Source organism: Choloepus didactylus, chromosome 18, assembly GCF_015220235.1.
Source record: "Choloepus didactylus isolate mChoDid1 chromosome 18, mChoDid1.pri, whole genome shotgun sequence".
NCBI lineage: Eukaryota > Metazoa > Chordata > Mammalia > Pilosa > Megalonychidae > Choloepus > Choloepus didactylus.
In genome coordinates this window covers 76,659,868-76,674,104 of record NC_051324.1, presented here as the reverse complement: position 1 = coordinate 76,674,104, position 14,237 = coordinate 76,659,868, and the positions used below count along the sequence as shown (strand labels likewise).

General features: G+C 36.5%; 1 protein-coding gene across 8 annotated transcripts in view; it reads left to right on the top strand.

The window, feature by feature from the left end:
• B3GNTL1 (UDP-GlcNAc:betaGal beta-1,3-N-acetylglucosaminyltransferase like 1) overlaps positions 1 to 14,237 on the top strand; it is a 238,622-nt gene that overhangs the window by 186,957 nt on the left and 37,428 nt on the right. The gene's annotated exons all lie outside the window — the stretch shown is intronic.

The window sequence follows — 14,237 nt, the reverse complement described above, 5'->3', positions numbered from 1 at the left end:
AACCGGCACACCCCCTATTGCTGACACTTAGCTTTGGTCCTTTGTTACAATTGATGAAAGAATATTATTATGATATTACTGTTAATTGTAGCCTATAGTTTACATTTGGTGTATTTTTTCCCATATACCACCCTATTATTAACACCTTGTAATAGTGATGTACATTTGTTCTACGTTCATGGAAGAACATTTATTCATACATTTCTATTAACCATCTTCATCATCCATGACAAGGTTTCCTGTGTTAAACAGTCCCATGTTTCATTCTCTTCCTTTCCAGAATCCTAATGAAATACACGACCCTAAACTTCCCCTTTAAACTACAATCATACACATGATTCAACACTGTTAATTACACTTACAATAATGTGCTACCCACCCCAGTATCCATTTCCAAACTTTACAATCTTATTAAAAATTCTGTACAAATTAAGCATTACATTCCCATTCTCTACCCTCATTTCATCTCCTTGTAATATATTCTACATACTAACTCCATGAGTTTGCTTATTATAGTTAGTTAATATTAGTGAGATCACACAATATTTGTCTTTTTGTGTCTGGCTTATGTCACTCAACATAAATGTCCTCAGGATTCTTCCATGTTGTCACATGCATCAGGACTTCATTTCTTTCTTACAGCTGAATAATACTCCATTACACACACGCACACACCTCATTTTGTTTATCCATTCATCAGTTGATACAACTTGGGTTGATTCCATCTCTTGAAACATCGATGTTCAAATGTCTGTTGCCATCAAATGCCTAGGTATACACCTAGTAGTGGGATTGCTGGATCATATGGCATTTCTATATTTAGCAACCTTTGGAGCTGCCAAATTCTGTCTTGCACGGTGGCTGCACCATTCTATATTTAGCACCCTTTGGAGCTGCCAAATTCCGTCTTGCACGGTGGCTGCACCATTGTACATTCCCACCAGCAGTGAATAAGTATTCTTGTTTCTCCTCACATTCTCTCCAACACTTGTGGGTTTTTTTGTTTTTTGTTTTTTGTTTTTGTTTTTAATAGTGGCCACTGTTAGGAGGTGTGAAATTTGATTTGCATTTCCCTAATAGTTTGTGATGCAAAGCATCTTTTCATGTGTTTTTTAGCCATTTGTATTTCCTCTTTGGAAAAATGCCTATTCAAGTCTTTTGGCTGTCTTTATTTTAATTGTTTTGTCTTTTTATTGTTAAGTTGTAGGATTTTTTAAATATATTCTGGATATTAAACCGTTATCAGATATGTGATTTCCAAATATTGTCTCCCATTGAGTAGGCTGCCTTTACACCTTTTTGACAAAGTCCTTTGAAGCACAAAAGTCTTCAGTGTTGAGGAGATCCCATTTATCCATTTTTTCTTTTGTTGCTTATACTTTGGGTGTAAGGTCTAAGAAACCACCTCCTACCACAAGATTTTGAAGATGCTTCCCTATATTTTATGGTCCTGGCTCTTATATTTAGGTCTTTGATCCATTTTGAGTTAATTTTGTATAAGGTATGACATAGGGATTCTCTTTCATTCTTTTGGATGCAGTTCTCCCGGCACCATTTGTCAAAGAGACCCTTCTGTCCCAGTTGAGTGGACTTGGCAGCCTTTTCAAAAATCAAGTGACCATACATATGTCAGTCTATTTCTGAACTCTCATTTCAGTTCCATTGATCAATATGTCTGTCTTTATGCCAGTACCATGCTGTTTTGACCACTGCAGTTTTGTAATATACTTTATAGTCAGGAAGCGTGAGTCCTCCAACTTCATTTGATAGTTTGCTTTTCCATTTCTTCAAAGTAGGCCACTGAAAATTTGATGGGGATTGTTGATTTTGTAGATCAATTTGGGTATAATTGACATCTTAGTGATATTTAATCTTCTAGTCCATGAACACAGAATTTCCTTCCATTTATTTAGGTCTTCTTTGATTTATTTTAGCAATGTTTTGTAGTTTTCTGAATACAGATTCTTTACATTTTGTTTAAATTTATTCCTAGATATTTGATTCTTTTAGTTGTTACTGTGAATGGAATTTTTTTCTTGATTGCTCTTTGCTAGTGTATAGAAACACAACTGAGTTTTTCATGTTGATCTTGTATCCCAGCACTTTGCTGGAAGCATTTGTTAGCTCTAGTAGCTTTATTAGCTCTATTAGCTTTGTTGTAGATTTTTTGGGACTTTCTATATTTAGCATCATGTCATCTGCAAATAGTGAGTTTTACTTCCTTCTTTCTGATTTGGATACCTTTTGTTTCTTTTTCTTGCCTAACTGCTCTAGCTAGCACTTCCAGCACAATGTTGAATAACAGTGGTGACAGTGGTCATCCTTGTCTTGTTCACTGTTTTAGAGGGAAAACTCAGTCTTTTGCCAATGAGCACAACGTTAGCTGAGGGTTTTTCATGTATGCCCTTTATTGTGTTGAGGAAGTTTCTTCTGTTCCTATCTTTCAAAGTGTTTTCATCTAGAAGGTATGCTGGATTTTGCCAGATACCTTTTCTTCATTAATCAAGATGATCAAATGGCTTTTCCCCTTTGATTTAATATGATGTATTACATTATTGGTCTTCTTATGTTGAACCACCGTTGCATACCAGGGATAAAATCCGCTTGGTTGTGGTGTATAATTCTTTTTTTAAATTCAGTTTTATTGAGATTTATTCACATATCCTACAGTCATCCACAGTGTACAGGGTTCACAGTACCATCATATCATTGTGCATTCACCACCACAGTCAATTTTTGAACATTTTCATTACTCCAAAAATATAAGAATAAAAATACAAGTAAGAAAGAATACCCAAAGCATCCCATCCCCCCTCTGGTCCCCTCCCCCATTATTCATTTAATTTTTATTTTCATTTTGTACTCATCTGTCCATACACTGGATAAAGGGAGTGTGAGCCACAAGGTTTTCACAATCACAGTCACACCATGTAAGCTACATAGTTTGTATAATTCTTTTAATGTGTTGTTGGAGTCGATCTGGAAGTATTTTGTTGAAGATTTTTGCATCTATATTTGTTAAGGAGGTTGGTCTGCAGTTTTCTTTTCTTGTAATATCGTTATCTGGCTTCTGGTGTTAGGTTAGGGTCGACTTCATAGAATGAGTTAGGTAGTGTTCCCTCAGTTTTTTGCAAGATTTTGAGCAGAATTGGTGTTAATTCTTCTTGGAATGATTGGTAGAATTAATCTGTGAAGCCATCTGGTCTTGGGCTTTTCTTTGTTGGTAGGTTTATTTTGCTTTTGTTTTGTCGTTGACGGTAAGTTTTTGATGACTGATTCAATCTCTTGTGATTGGTTTGTTGAGGTCTTCTGTTTCTTCCAGAGTTGGTGTAGGATGTTCATGTGTTTCTAGGAAGTTGTCCTTTTCATCTAAGTTGTCTGTTTGTTGGCATGCAGTTTTTCATAGTATCCTCTTATGATCTTTTTTATTTCTTTGGGGTCAGTAGTAATGTATCCCCTCCCCCACTTCAGATTTTATTAATTTGCATCTTGTCTCTTTTTTTTCTTTGTCAGTCTAGCAAAGGGTTTGTCAGTTTTATTGATTTTCTCAAAGAACCAACTTCTGGTTTTGTTGATTCTCTCTGTTGTTTTTGTTGTTGTTGTTATTCTCTGTTTCATTTATTTCTTCTCTAATCTTTGTTGTTTCTTTTCTTCTGCTTTCTTTGGCATTCATTTGCTGTTATTTTTCTAGTTCCTCCAGATGTGCAGTTAGGCCTTTGATTTTAGCTGTTTCTTTTTTTTTTTTTTTTTTTAACGTAGGTGTTTAGTGCTATAAATTTCCCTCTCAGCACTGCCTTCACTTTATCCCATTATTGTAGTGACACCTATTTCTCCCTTCAGTTTTGCCAGAGTTTGCATTGTGTATTTGGGGGCACTCTGTCTAGGTGCATAAATACTTATGATTGTTACTTATTCTGGCTGGTTGCCCCCTTTATTAATTCTTTGTCTCTTATAACAGTTTTGCATTTAAAGTCTATTCTGTCTGATATTAGCATAGGTACCCCAGCTCTTTTTTGGTTACTGTTTGCATGGAGTATCATTTCCAGCCTTTCACTTTCAACCTGTTTGTGTCTTTGGGTCTATGTAGACAGCATATAGTTATTTCATACATATATTTTTTATGTATTCTGCCAATCTTGGGGAGTTTACTCCATTAACGTTCACTGTTATTACTGAAAAGGCAGTACTTACTTCATTCTATCCTTTGGCTTTTATATGTCATATTCCATTTTGTCTCTCTTTTTACTCTTTTGGTTTCCCTTACTAATTTTCACTTCTACACTCTCTTTCATGCCTGTGTCTCCTGGCTTTTCCTTTCAGCCTGCAGAATTCCCTTTAGTATTTCTTGTGGGGCAGGTCTCTTGTTAACAAACTCTCTCAGTTTCTGTTTCTCTGTGAATATTTTAAACTCTCTCTCATTTTTGAAGGATAGTATTGCTGAATAAAGTATCCTTGGCTGGCAGTTTTTCTCTTTCAGTATCTTGAATATTTCATACCACAAACTTCTGCCTCCATGGTTTCTGATGAGAAATGGGAACTTAGTCTTATTGAGCATCTCTTGTACATGACAAATCTCTTTTGCTGCTTTCAGAATTCTCTGTTTATCTTTGACATTTGACATTCTGACTACTATGTGTCTTGCAATAGGTCTATTAGGATTTATTCTGTTTGGTGAATATAGCACTTCTTGGATACGTATATTCGCATCTTTCCTAAGAGTTGGGAAATTTGGGCCATTATTTCCTCAAATATTCTTTCTGCCCCTTTTCCCTTCTCTTCTGCTTCTGGGTCACCCATGACATGTATGTTTTTGTTCTCTGTGCTGTCATGCAATTCCCTGAGACACTGCTCAATTTTTTTCCATTCTTTTCTCTCTTTATTCTTCTGTCTGTAAGATTTTGGATGTTCTGTCTTCTAATTTTCTGATCCTTTCTTTTTCCTGTTGAAATCTGTTGTTGTATAACCCCAGTGTATTTGTAATCTCATCTATTGTGCCTTTCATTTCCATAAGTTTTTTTTTCATGCTTTCAGATTTTTCTTTATGCTCATCCAGTGTCTTCTTTGTGTGTGTTTTGTTTTTATTCCATCACTTGTATCTTTCTGTTTATTTTTTTTAACAGTTTTCTTCATACACCATGAAGTCCATCCTAAGTGTACAATCAGTGGCTTCTGGTGTAATCACATAGCTACGCATTCACTACAATATATTGGAGAGCATTTCCATTTCTTCCATAAAGAAAAAGGAGAAAAAAAAGAGAAAGAAAAAGAAAAAAGTCACATACCCTTCCCTTCCCTTGGTTATATCCCCCTCTTATTGGCATTTAGCTTTGGTATATTGCCTTTGTCACAGTTAATGAAAAAGTATTACAGTGTTACTGTTAACTATGGACCCAGTTTGCATCAATTGTATTTTTTCCATATACCATCCAATGTTTAACACTTTGCAATGGTGACGTACATTTTTCTCACTTACGTAAAAACTTTCTTATATTTGTACGTTTAATCACTATCATTATCATCCCAGTTTTTATCCTCTGTCTTTCCTTCTGGTGCCATTCATGCCCCTAGCCTTCCTCTTCCAACCATACTAACACTCAGCTTTGTTCATTGTACTTAAAATATTATACTAGCATCACACAGTATTGTGCTATCCATTTCTGAATCTTTACAATCAATCTTGTTAAACATTCTGTAATCCTTAAGCATCGAATTTCCAATCACTAATCCCTTTCTATCTCTTGATAACGTGTGTTTTCAACTTTAACTCTGAGTATGCTCATTATAGTTCATATTAGTGAGACCATACAGTATTTGTCCTTTTCTTTCTGGCTTATTTTGCTCAACATAATGTATTCAAGGTTCATCCACATTGCATGCATGATGACTTTATTCTCTCTTACAGCTGTGTAATATTCCATCATCTGTAAATACCACAGTTTGTTTATCTACTTGTCAGTTGATGGACATTTGGGCTGTTTCCATCTGTTGGCAGTCGAGAATAATGCTGCTAAAGACATTGGTGTGCAAATGTCTGTTCATGTCCCTGCTTTCAGTTCTTCCAAGTATATATGTAGTTACGGAATTACTGGATCATATGGCATTTCTCTACTTAGCTTCCTGAGGAACTGCCAGACTCCATTCCAGAGTGGCTGCACCATTCTACATGCCTACCAGCAGTGCTTAAGTGTATCTATTTCTCCACATCCTTTCCAGCACCTGTAGTTTCCTGTTTTTGTTTTTGTTTTTTTGATAAGGCCATTCTAGTAGCTGTGAGATACCTCATAGTGGTTTTGATTTGCATTTCCCTAACAGCTAGAGAAGTTGAGCATCTTTTCATATGCTTTTGAGCCATTTGTGTTTCCTCATTGGAAAAGTGTCTATCCATGTCTTTTGCCCATTTTTTAATTGGGTTGTCTTTTTGTTGTTGAGTTGTAGGATCTCTTTATATATTCTGGATATTAAACCCTTGTCAAATATGTGGTTTCCAAACATTATCTCCCAATAAGTAGACTGCCTTTTTACTTTCCTGACAAAGTCCTTTGACACACAAAAAGTAGTCAATTTTGAGAAGGCCCTTTTTATCTGTTTCTTCTTTCATTGCTTGTGCTTTGGGTGTAAGGTCTAGGAAACCACCTCCTACCATAAGGTCTTTAAGATATTTCCCTACATTTTCTTCTAAAAGTTTTCTGATCTTAGCTCTAATGTTTAGGTCTTTCATCCATTTTGAGTTCATTTTTTATAAGGTGTGAGATAGGGGGCCTCTTTCATTCTTTTGGATATAGATATCCAGTTCTCCAAGCACCATTTGTTCAAGAGGTTGTTCCGTCCCAGTTGAGTGGACTTGGCTACCTTATCAGAAATCAGTTGTCCCTATATGTGAGGGTCTATTTCTGAACTTTCAATTTGATTCCATTGGTCAGTATGTCTATCATTATGCCAGTAATAGGCTTTAAAATCAGGTAGTGTGAGACCTCCCACTTCATTTTTCTTTCTCAAGATATTTTTAGCTATTTGGGACACCCCACCCTTCCAAATAAATTTGATTATTGTTTTTTCTATTTCTGCAAAGTAAGTTGTTGGGATTTTGATTGGCATTGAAACTATAAATCAATTCAGGTAGAACTGACATCTTAACTATAGTCTTCCAATCTATGAACACAGTATGTCCTTCCATTTATTTAGGTCTTTCTTGAATTCTTTTAGCAATGTTTTGTAGTTTTCTGTATATAGCTATTTTGTGTCCTTGATTAAATTTATTCCTAAATACTTGATTCTTTTGGTTGCTATTGTAAATGGAATTTTTTCTTGATTTTTCTCCTCAGATTGCTCATTAATAATGTATAGAAACACTTCTGATTTTTGCGTGTTGATCTTGTATACTGCCACTTTGCTGTACTTGCTTATTAGCTCGGGTAGCTTTACTGTAGATTCTTTGGGATTTTATGTGTATAGGATCATGTCATCCGTGAACAGTGAAAGTTTTACTTCTTCCTTTTCAATTTGGATGCCCTTTATTTCTTTTTCTTGCCTAATTTCTCTAGTTAGCACTTGCAGCACAATGCTAAATAACAAGAGTGACAGTGGGTTTCCTTACCTTGTTCCAGATCTTAGAGGGAAGGCCTTCAGTCTTTTCCATTGCGTATGATGTTAGCTGTGGGCTTTTCATATAGTCTCTTTATCATGTTAAGTTTCTTCTATCCCTATTCTTTGAAGTGTTTTCATCAAGAAAGGATGCTGAATTTTGTAAAATGCCTTCTCTGCATCAATTGAGACAATCGTGTTTTTTCCCCTTTGATTTATTGATATGGTGTATTATATTAATTGATTTTCTTGAGGTGACTCACCCTTGAATATCTGGAATAAAACCCACTTGGTCATGGTGTATAATTCTTTTAATGTGCTGCTGGAATCAATTTGCAAGTATTTTTTTTTTTGAGAATCTTTGCATCTATATTCATTAAAGAGATTGGTCTGTGATTTTCTTTTCTTGTAGTATCTTTGACAGGCTTCAGTATTAGGGTGATGTTGGTTTCATAGAATGAGTTAGGTAGCTTTCCATCTTCAATTTTTTTTGGAAGAGTTTGAGCAGGATTGGTACTAACTCTTTCTTGAATACTTGGTAGAATTCACCAAGTCCTCATTCTTTTGGATATGGGTATCTTGTTTAATCTCTTTACTTGTCATTGGTTTTTTGAGATCTTCTGTTTCTTCTCAAGTCAGTGTTGGTTGTTCGTGCTTTTCTTAGAAGTTGTCCATTTCAGTAACTTCTCTAGTTTGTTAGCATATAGTTTCTGATAGTATCCTTTCATTATCTCCTTTATTTCTGTGGAGTTAGTAATTATGTCCCCCCTCCATTTCTGATTTTATTTGCATCTTTTTTTCTTTGTCAGCCTAGCTAAAGCTCCATCAATTTTATTGATTTTCTAAAAGAATCAACTTCTGGTTTTGTTGATTCTCTCTATTGTTTTAATGTTCTTAATTTCATTTATTTCTGCTCTAATCTCTGTTATTTCTTTTCTTCTCTTTGCTTTAGGATTAGTTTGCTGTTTTTTCTCTCATTCTTTCAGGTGTGCAGTTAAGTCTTCGATTTTTTTTCTTTTTTTCTTTTTAATTTGTATTGAGATTGTTCAGATACCATACAATTATCCAAAGATCCAAAGTGTACAATCACTTGCCCCTGGGTACCCTCATACAGCTGTGCATCCATCACCACACTTAATTTTTGTTCAATTTTTAGAAACTTTTCATTACTCCAGACAAGAAATAAAGTGAAAGATAAAAAAGAAAAAAAGAAAAGGAAACTTGAATCCTCCCCATCCCTAACCAACCCCCCTCAATTGTTGACTCGTAGTATTGGTATAGTACATTTGTTACTGTTTATGAAGAAATGTTGAAATACTACTAATTGTAGTATATAGTTTGCAATAGGTACATATTTCTTCCCTATATGCCCCTCTATTATTAACTTCTAATTGTATTGTCATACATTTGTTCTGGTTCATGGAAGCGATTTCTGGTATTTGTACAGTTGATCAGGGACATTGCCCACCATAGGATTGTTTTATACATTCCCATCTTTTGACCTCCAACTTTCCTTCTGGTGACATATATGACTCTGAGCTTCCCCTTTCCACCTCATTCACACACTTTGGCACTGTTAGTTATTCTCACATCTTGCTACCGACACCCCTGTTCATTTCCAAACATTTAAGTTCATTCTAGTTGAACATTCTGCTCATACTAAGCAACCGCTCCCCATTCTTAAGCCTCGTCCTATATCTTGGTGCCTTATATTTCATGTCTATGAGTTTACATATTATAATTAGTTTCTATCAGTGAGACCCTGCAATAATTGTCCTTATGTGTCTGGTTTATTTCCCTCAGTATATTGCCCTCAAGGTTTTGTCATCAACCAATTTTTTTTTAATATGGTTTTGTTCACTCACCATACATTCCATCCTAAGTAAATAATCGATGGTTCTCTTTATAGTCATATATTTATGTGTTCACCACCTTCACCACTATCTATATAAGGGCATCTACATTTCTTCCACAAGGCAGGAGGGAGAGTCAAAGAAGGTAGAGAGGCAAAAGAAAGAGGAAAAAAAATGACATCTAGGAAGCAGCAAAAGGAAAAATAACCTTAAATCAAAGTAGAGTAAAGAATCAGACAATACCACCAATGTCAAGTGTCTAACATGCCTCCCCTATCCCCCCCTCTTATCTGCATTCACTTTGTTACATCACCTTTGTTACATTAAAGGAAGCATAATACAATGATTCTATTAGTTACAGTCTCTAGTTTATGTTGATTGCATCCCTCCCCCACTGCCTCCCCATTTTTAACACCTTACAAGGTTGACATTTGCTTGTTCTCCCTCGTAAATGAACATATTTGTACATTTTATCACAATTGTTGAATACTCTAGATTTCACCAAGTTACACAGTCCCAGTCTTTATCTTTCCTCCTTTCTTCTGGTGTCTCACATGCTCCCCACCTTCCTCTCTCAACCATATTCATAGTTATCTTTGTTCAGTGTACTTACATTGTTGTGCTACCATCTCCCAAAATTGTGTTCCAAACTACGCACTCCTGTGTTCTATCACTCTGTAGTGCCCCCTTTAATATTTCCTGTAGGGCAGGTATCTTGTTCACAAAGTCTCTCATTGTCTGTTTGTCAGAAAATATTTTGAGCTCTCCCTCATATTTAAAGGACAGCTTTGCTGGTTATAGGATTCTTGGTTGGCGTTTTTTCTCTTTCAGTATCTTAAATATATCACACCACTTCCTTCTTGCCTCCATGGTTTCTGCTGAGAGATCCGCACATAGTCTTATTAAGCTTCCTTTGTATGTAATGGATCGCTTTTCTCTTGCTGCTTTCAGGATTCTCTCTTTGTCTTTGACATTTGATAATCTGATTATTAAGTGTCTTGGCGTAGGCCTATTCAGATCTCTTCTGTTTGGAGTACACTGCGCTTCTTGGATCTGTAATTTTATGTCTTTCATAAGAGATGGGAAATTTTCATTAATTATTTCCTCTATTATTGCTTCTTCCCCTTTTCCCTTCTCTTCTCCTTCTGGGACACCAATGATATGTACATTATTGTACTTTGTTTCATCCTTGAGTTCCCGGAGATGTTGCTCATATTTTTTCATTCTTTTCTCCATCTACTCCTTTGCATGTAGGCTTTCAGGTGTTTTGTTCTCCAGTTCCTGAGTGTTTTCTTCTGCCTCTTGAGATCTGCTGTTGTATGTTTCCATTGTCTTTCATCTCTTGTGTTGTGCCTTTCATTTCCATAGATTCTACTAGTTGTTTTTTTGGACTTTCAATTTCTGCCGTGTATATGCCCAGTGTTTCCTTTACAGCCTCTATCTCTTTTGCAGTATCTTCTCTAAACGTTTTGAATTGATTTAGCATTAGTTGTTTAAATTCCTGTATCTCAGTTGAAGTGTACATTTGTTCCTTTGACTGGGCCATAACTGTTTTTCTTAGTGTAGGTTGTAATTTTCTGTTGTCTAGGCATGGTTTCCTTGGTTATCCAAATCAGGTTTTCCCAGACCAGAACAGGCTCAGGTCCCAGAGGGAAGAAATATTCAGTATCTGCTTTCCCTGTGGGTGTGTCTTAGAAAATTGCTCCACCCTGTGATGCCTCAGGTCACTGTGCTTTTCTGCCCAGCAGGTGATGCCTGTTAGCCTATAATTCTTGACTGGTGTGAGGAGGTGTGGCCGTGTTCCCCCAGGCTCTGGGGTCTGGTTCTGAATGGAACAGCCCCACCCCTTTCCTCTTAGAGAAGATAGACCCCCTAGGGAGGGAGGTCATTAGCATTTCAATGGTCTCTCTCTCTGCTTGTGCTGTCTCCACCCTTCTCTGAGTCACAGCCCTGGAAACTGAAAATGACTGGGGCTTTCTCCACTGAGAGATTTTATGCTGTGTTCTTGGGCATTCCTCCCAATTCAGGTTGGTGTATGATGAGTGGACGGTCTTGTTTGTCTCCCCGCAGTTATTCTGGATTATTTACTAGTTGTTTCTGGTTTTTTGTAGTTGTTCCAGGGGGACTACTTAGCTTCCACTCATCTCTATGCTGCCATCTTGCTGGGGAGGTCCCACTTTTTTCTGCTCTTTTTTAATATAGGCATTTAGGGCAATAAATTTCCCTCTCATCACTGCCTTCGCTACATCCCATAAAATGTGTTCTCATTTTCATTTGCCTTGAGATATTTACTAATTTCTCTTATAATTTCTTCCTTGACCTACTGGTTGTTTAAGAGTGTGTTGTTTAGCCTCCATATATCTGTGAATTTTCCAACCCTCTGCCTGTTATTGATTTCCAACTTCATTCCATTATGATCTGGGAAAGTGTTTTGTGTAATTTCAACCATTTAAAATTTATTGAGACCTATTTTGTGACCCATCATGTAGTCTCTCCTGGAAAATGATCCATGAGCACTTGAGAAAAATGTATATTCTGCTATTATGGTGTGCAGTGTTCTGTAAATGTCCATTAAGTCTAGATCATTTATCATATTGTTCAAGTTCTCTGTTTCCTTATTGATTCTCTGTCTAGATGTTCTGTCCACTGATGAGAGTGGTGTATTGAAGTCTCCAGGTATTATTGTAGAGGTGTCTACTTCTCCGTTCAGGGTTTGTCAGTGTTTGCCTCATGTATTTTGGGGCACCCTGGATAGCTGTGTAAATAGTTATGATTATTGTTTCTTCCTGATGACTTGTCCCTTTTATTATACATAGTGTCCTTCTTCGTCTCTTTTAATTCTTTTACGTTTGAAGTCTAATTTGTCTTATAATTAATACCCCCCCACTCTTTTCTATTGTTGTTTTTGTGAAATATCTTTTTCCAACCTTTCACTTTAAACCTATTTTGTCCTTGGATCTAAAGTGAATCTTTTGTAGACAGCATATAGATGTATCCTGTTTTTTTGTTGTTGTTTTTTGTTTGATTTTAATCCATTTTGCCAGTCTATGTGTTTTGATTGGGGAGTGTAATCCATTAATGTTTAATGTTATTACTATAAAGGCAGTACTTTCTTCAACCATTCTGTCCTTTGGATTTTATATGTCATATCTTTTTTTCTCTCACTCTCTGTTTACTCTTTTATTTACCCTTACTGATAATCTTCATTTCTACGCTCTTCTACAAACCTCTCTCTCCAGTCTTTTCCTATCTGCCTGTAGTGCTCCCTTTAGTATTTCTTGTAGAGCTGGTCTCTTATTCATGAACTCTCTCAATGTCTGTTTATCTGTAAATATTTTAAACTCTTCCCTCATTTTTGAAGGATAGTTTTGTCAGATACAGAATTTTGGGTTGGCAGTTTTTCTCTTTCAGTATCTTAAATATATAATATCACTGCCTTCTTGGCTCCATGGTTTCTGTTGAGAATTCCACCCTTAGTATTATTGTTTCCCTTAAATGTGATGGATCAGTTTTCTCTTGCTGCTTTCAGAATGCTCTGTTTTTGACACTTGCAAATCTGATTTGTAAGTGCCTTGGAGTAGGTCTATTTGGATTTATTCTGTTTGGTGTATGCTGCACTTCTTGAACCTGAAAGTTTATGTCTATCGTAAGAGTTGGGAAATTTTCATTGATTATTTCATCAAATATTCTCTCTGCCCCTTTTCCCTTATCTTCTCCTTCTTTGGCACCCACAACACATATATTTGGGGACTTTATGTTGTCATTCAATCCCTGAGACCCTACTCATATTTTCATATTCTTTTCCCTATCCATTTGTATGTAGGATTTCGGATGTCCTGTTTTCTAGTTCACTTATCCTTTCTTCTGCCTCTTCAAATCTGTTGTATATCTCCATTGTGTTTCTCATGTCTTCTGTTGTGCCTTTCATTCCCATAAGTTCTGTCATTTTTTGCAAGCTTCCAAGTTCTTTATTGTCACTTAGTGTCTTCTTTATATGTTTCATCTCTTTTGCCACATTTTCATTCAACTCATTGATTTGATGCGAAGATTTGTTTGAACATCTTTAATTAGTTTCAACTCCTGTATCTCATTTGAAGTGTTGGTTTGTTCCTTTGAGCCGTATCTTCATGCTTCCTAGTATGACTTGTGATTTTTTCTGGTATCTAGGCATCTGATTTTCTTGGTTCGTTTATTCTGAAAGTTGTTTCCTTTCTTTTGCCTAGTGTTTTCTTTTTGGTTAGCTTTGTTCTTTATTTGTTCTTTGTCATTTTGGTTCAACTCCTCTAGACCTCTAGCAAAGCTTCTGTTTAACTGAACAGAATTTTTCAGGTTTTCTGATTCTTGTCTTGCCTAAATGGAATTTTTGTGAGATGACCCTTTTTTGTGTGTGTGTGTGTGCAGTTGTTTCACCCCCTGTAAAAAGCCCTCTCTTCCCTCTTCCTCGTCAGGGAATGCTGATCTGCTGTTTGTTTTGTTTTGCCTCTATATGTTTTAAACACTCCTTTTGCTATCTCTAGTATTATACCTGGAGGTCCAGCTTTGGGAGGTCCCCCAGATAGGATCAACCCCAGTCAGGTTTTCCCAGACAAGACAGGCCCAGCACTCATGAAAGGGGTGTAGATCACTATCAAGGCTCCCTGGGGGTAGGACCCAGCAGGGTGCCCATCCTTCCTGTGAAGCTTCCTGATTCTGTGCTTTTCCTATCCTGCCCAGCAGGTGATGCTTGCCAGCCTGCAGCTACCCAGTAGCCTAAAGGTGTACTGTGCCTTTAATTCTTAGCAGACCCCATCACTGCCAGAGCTG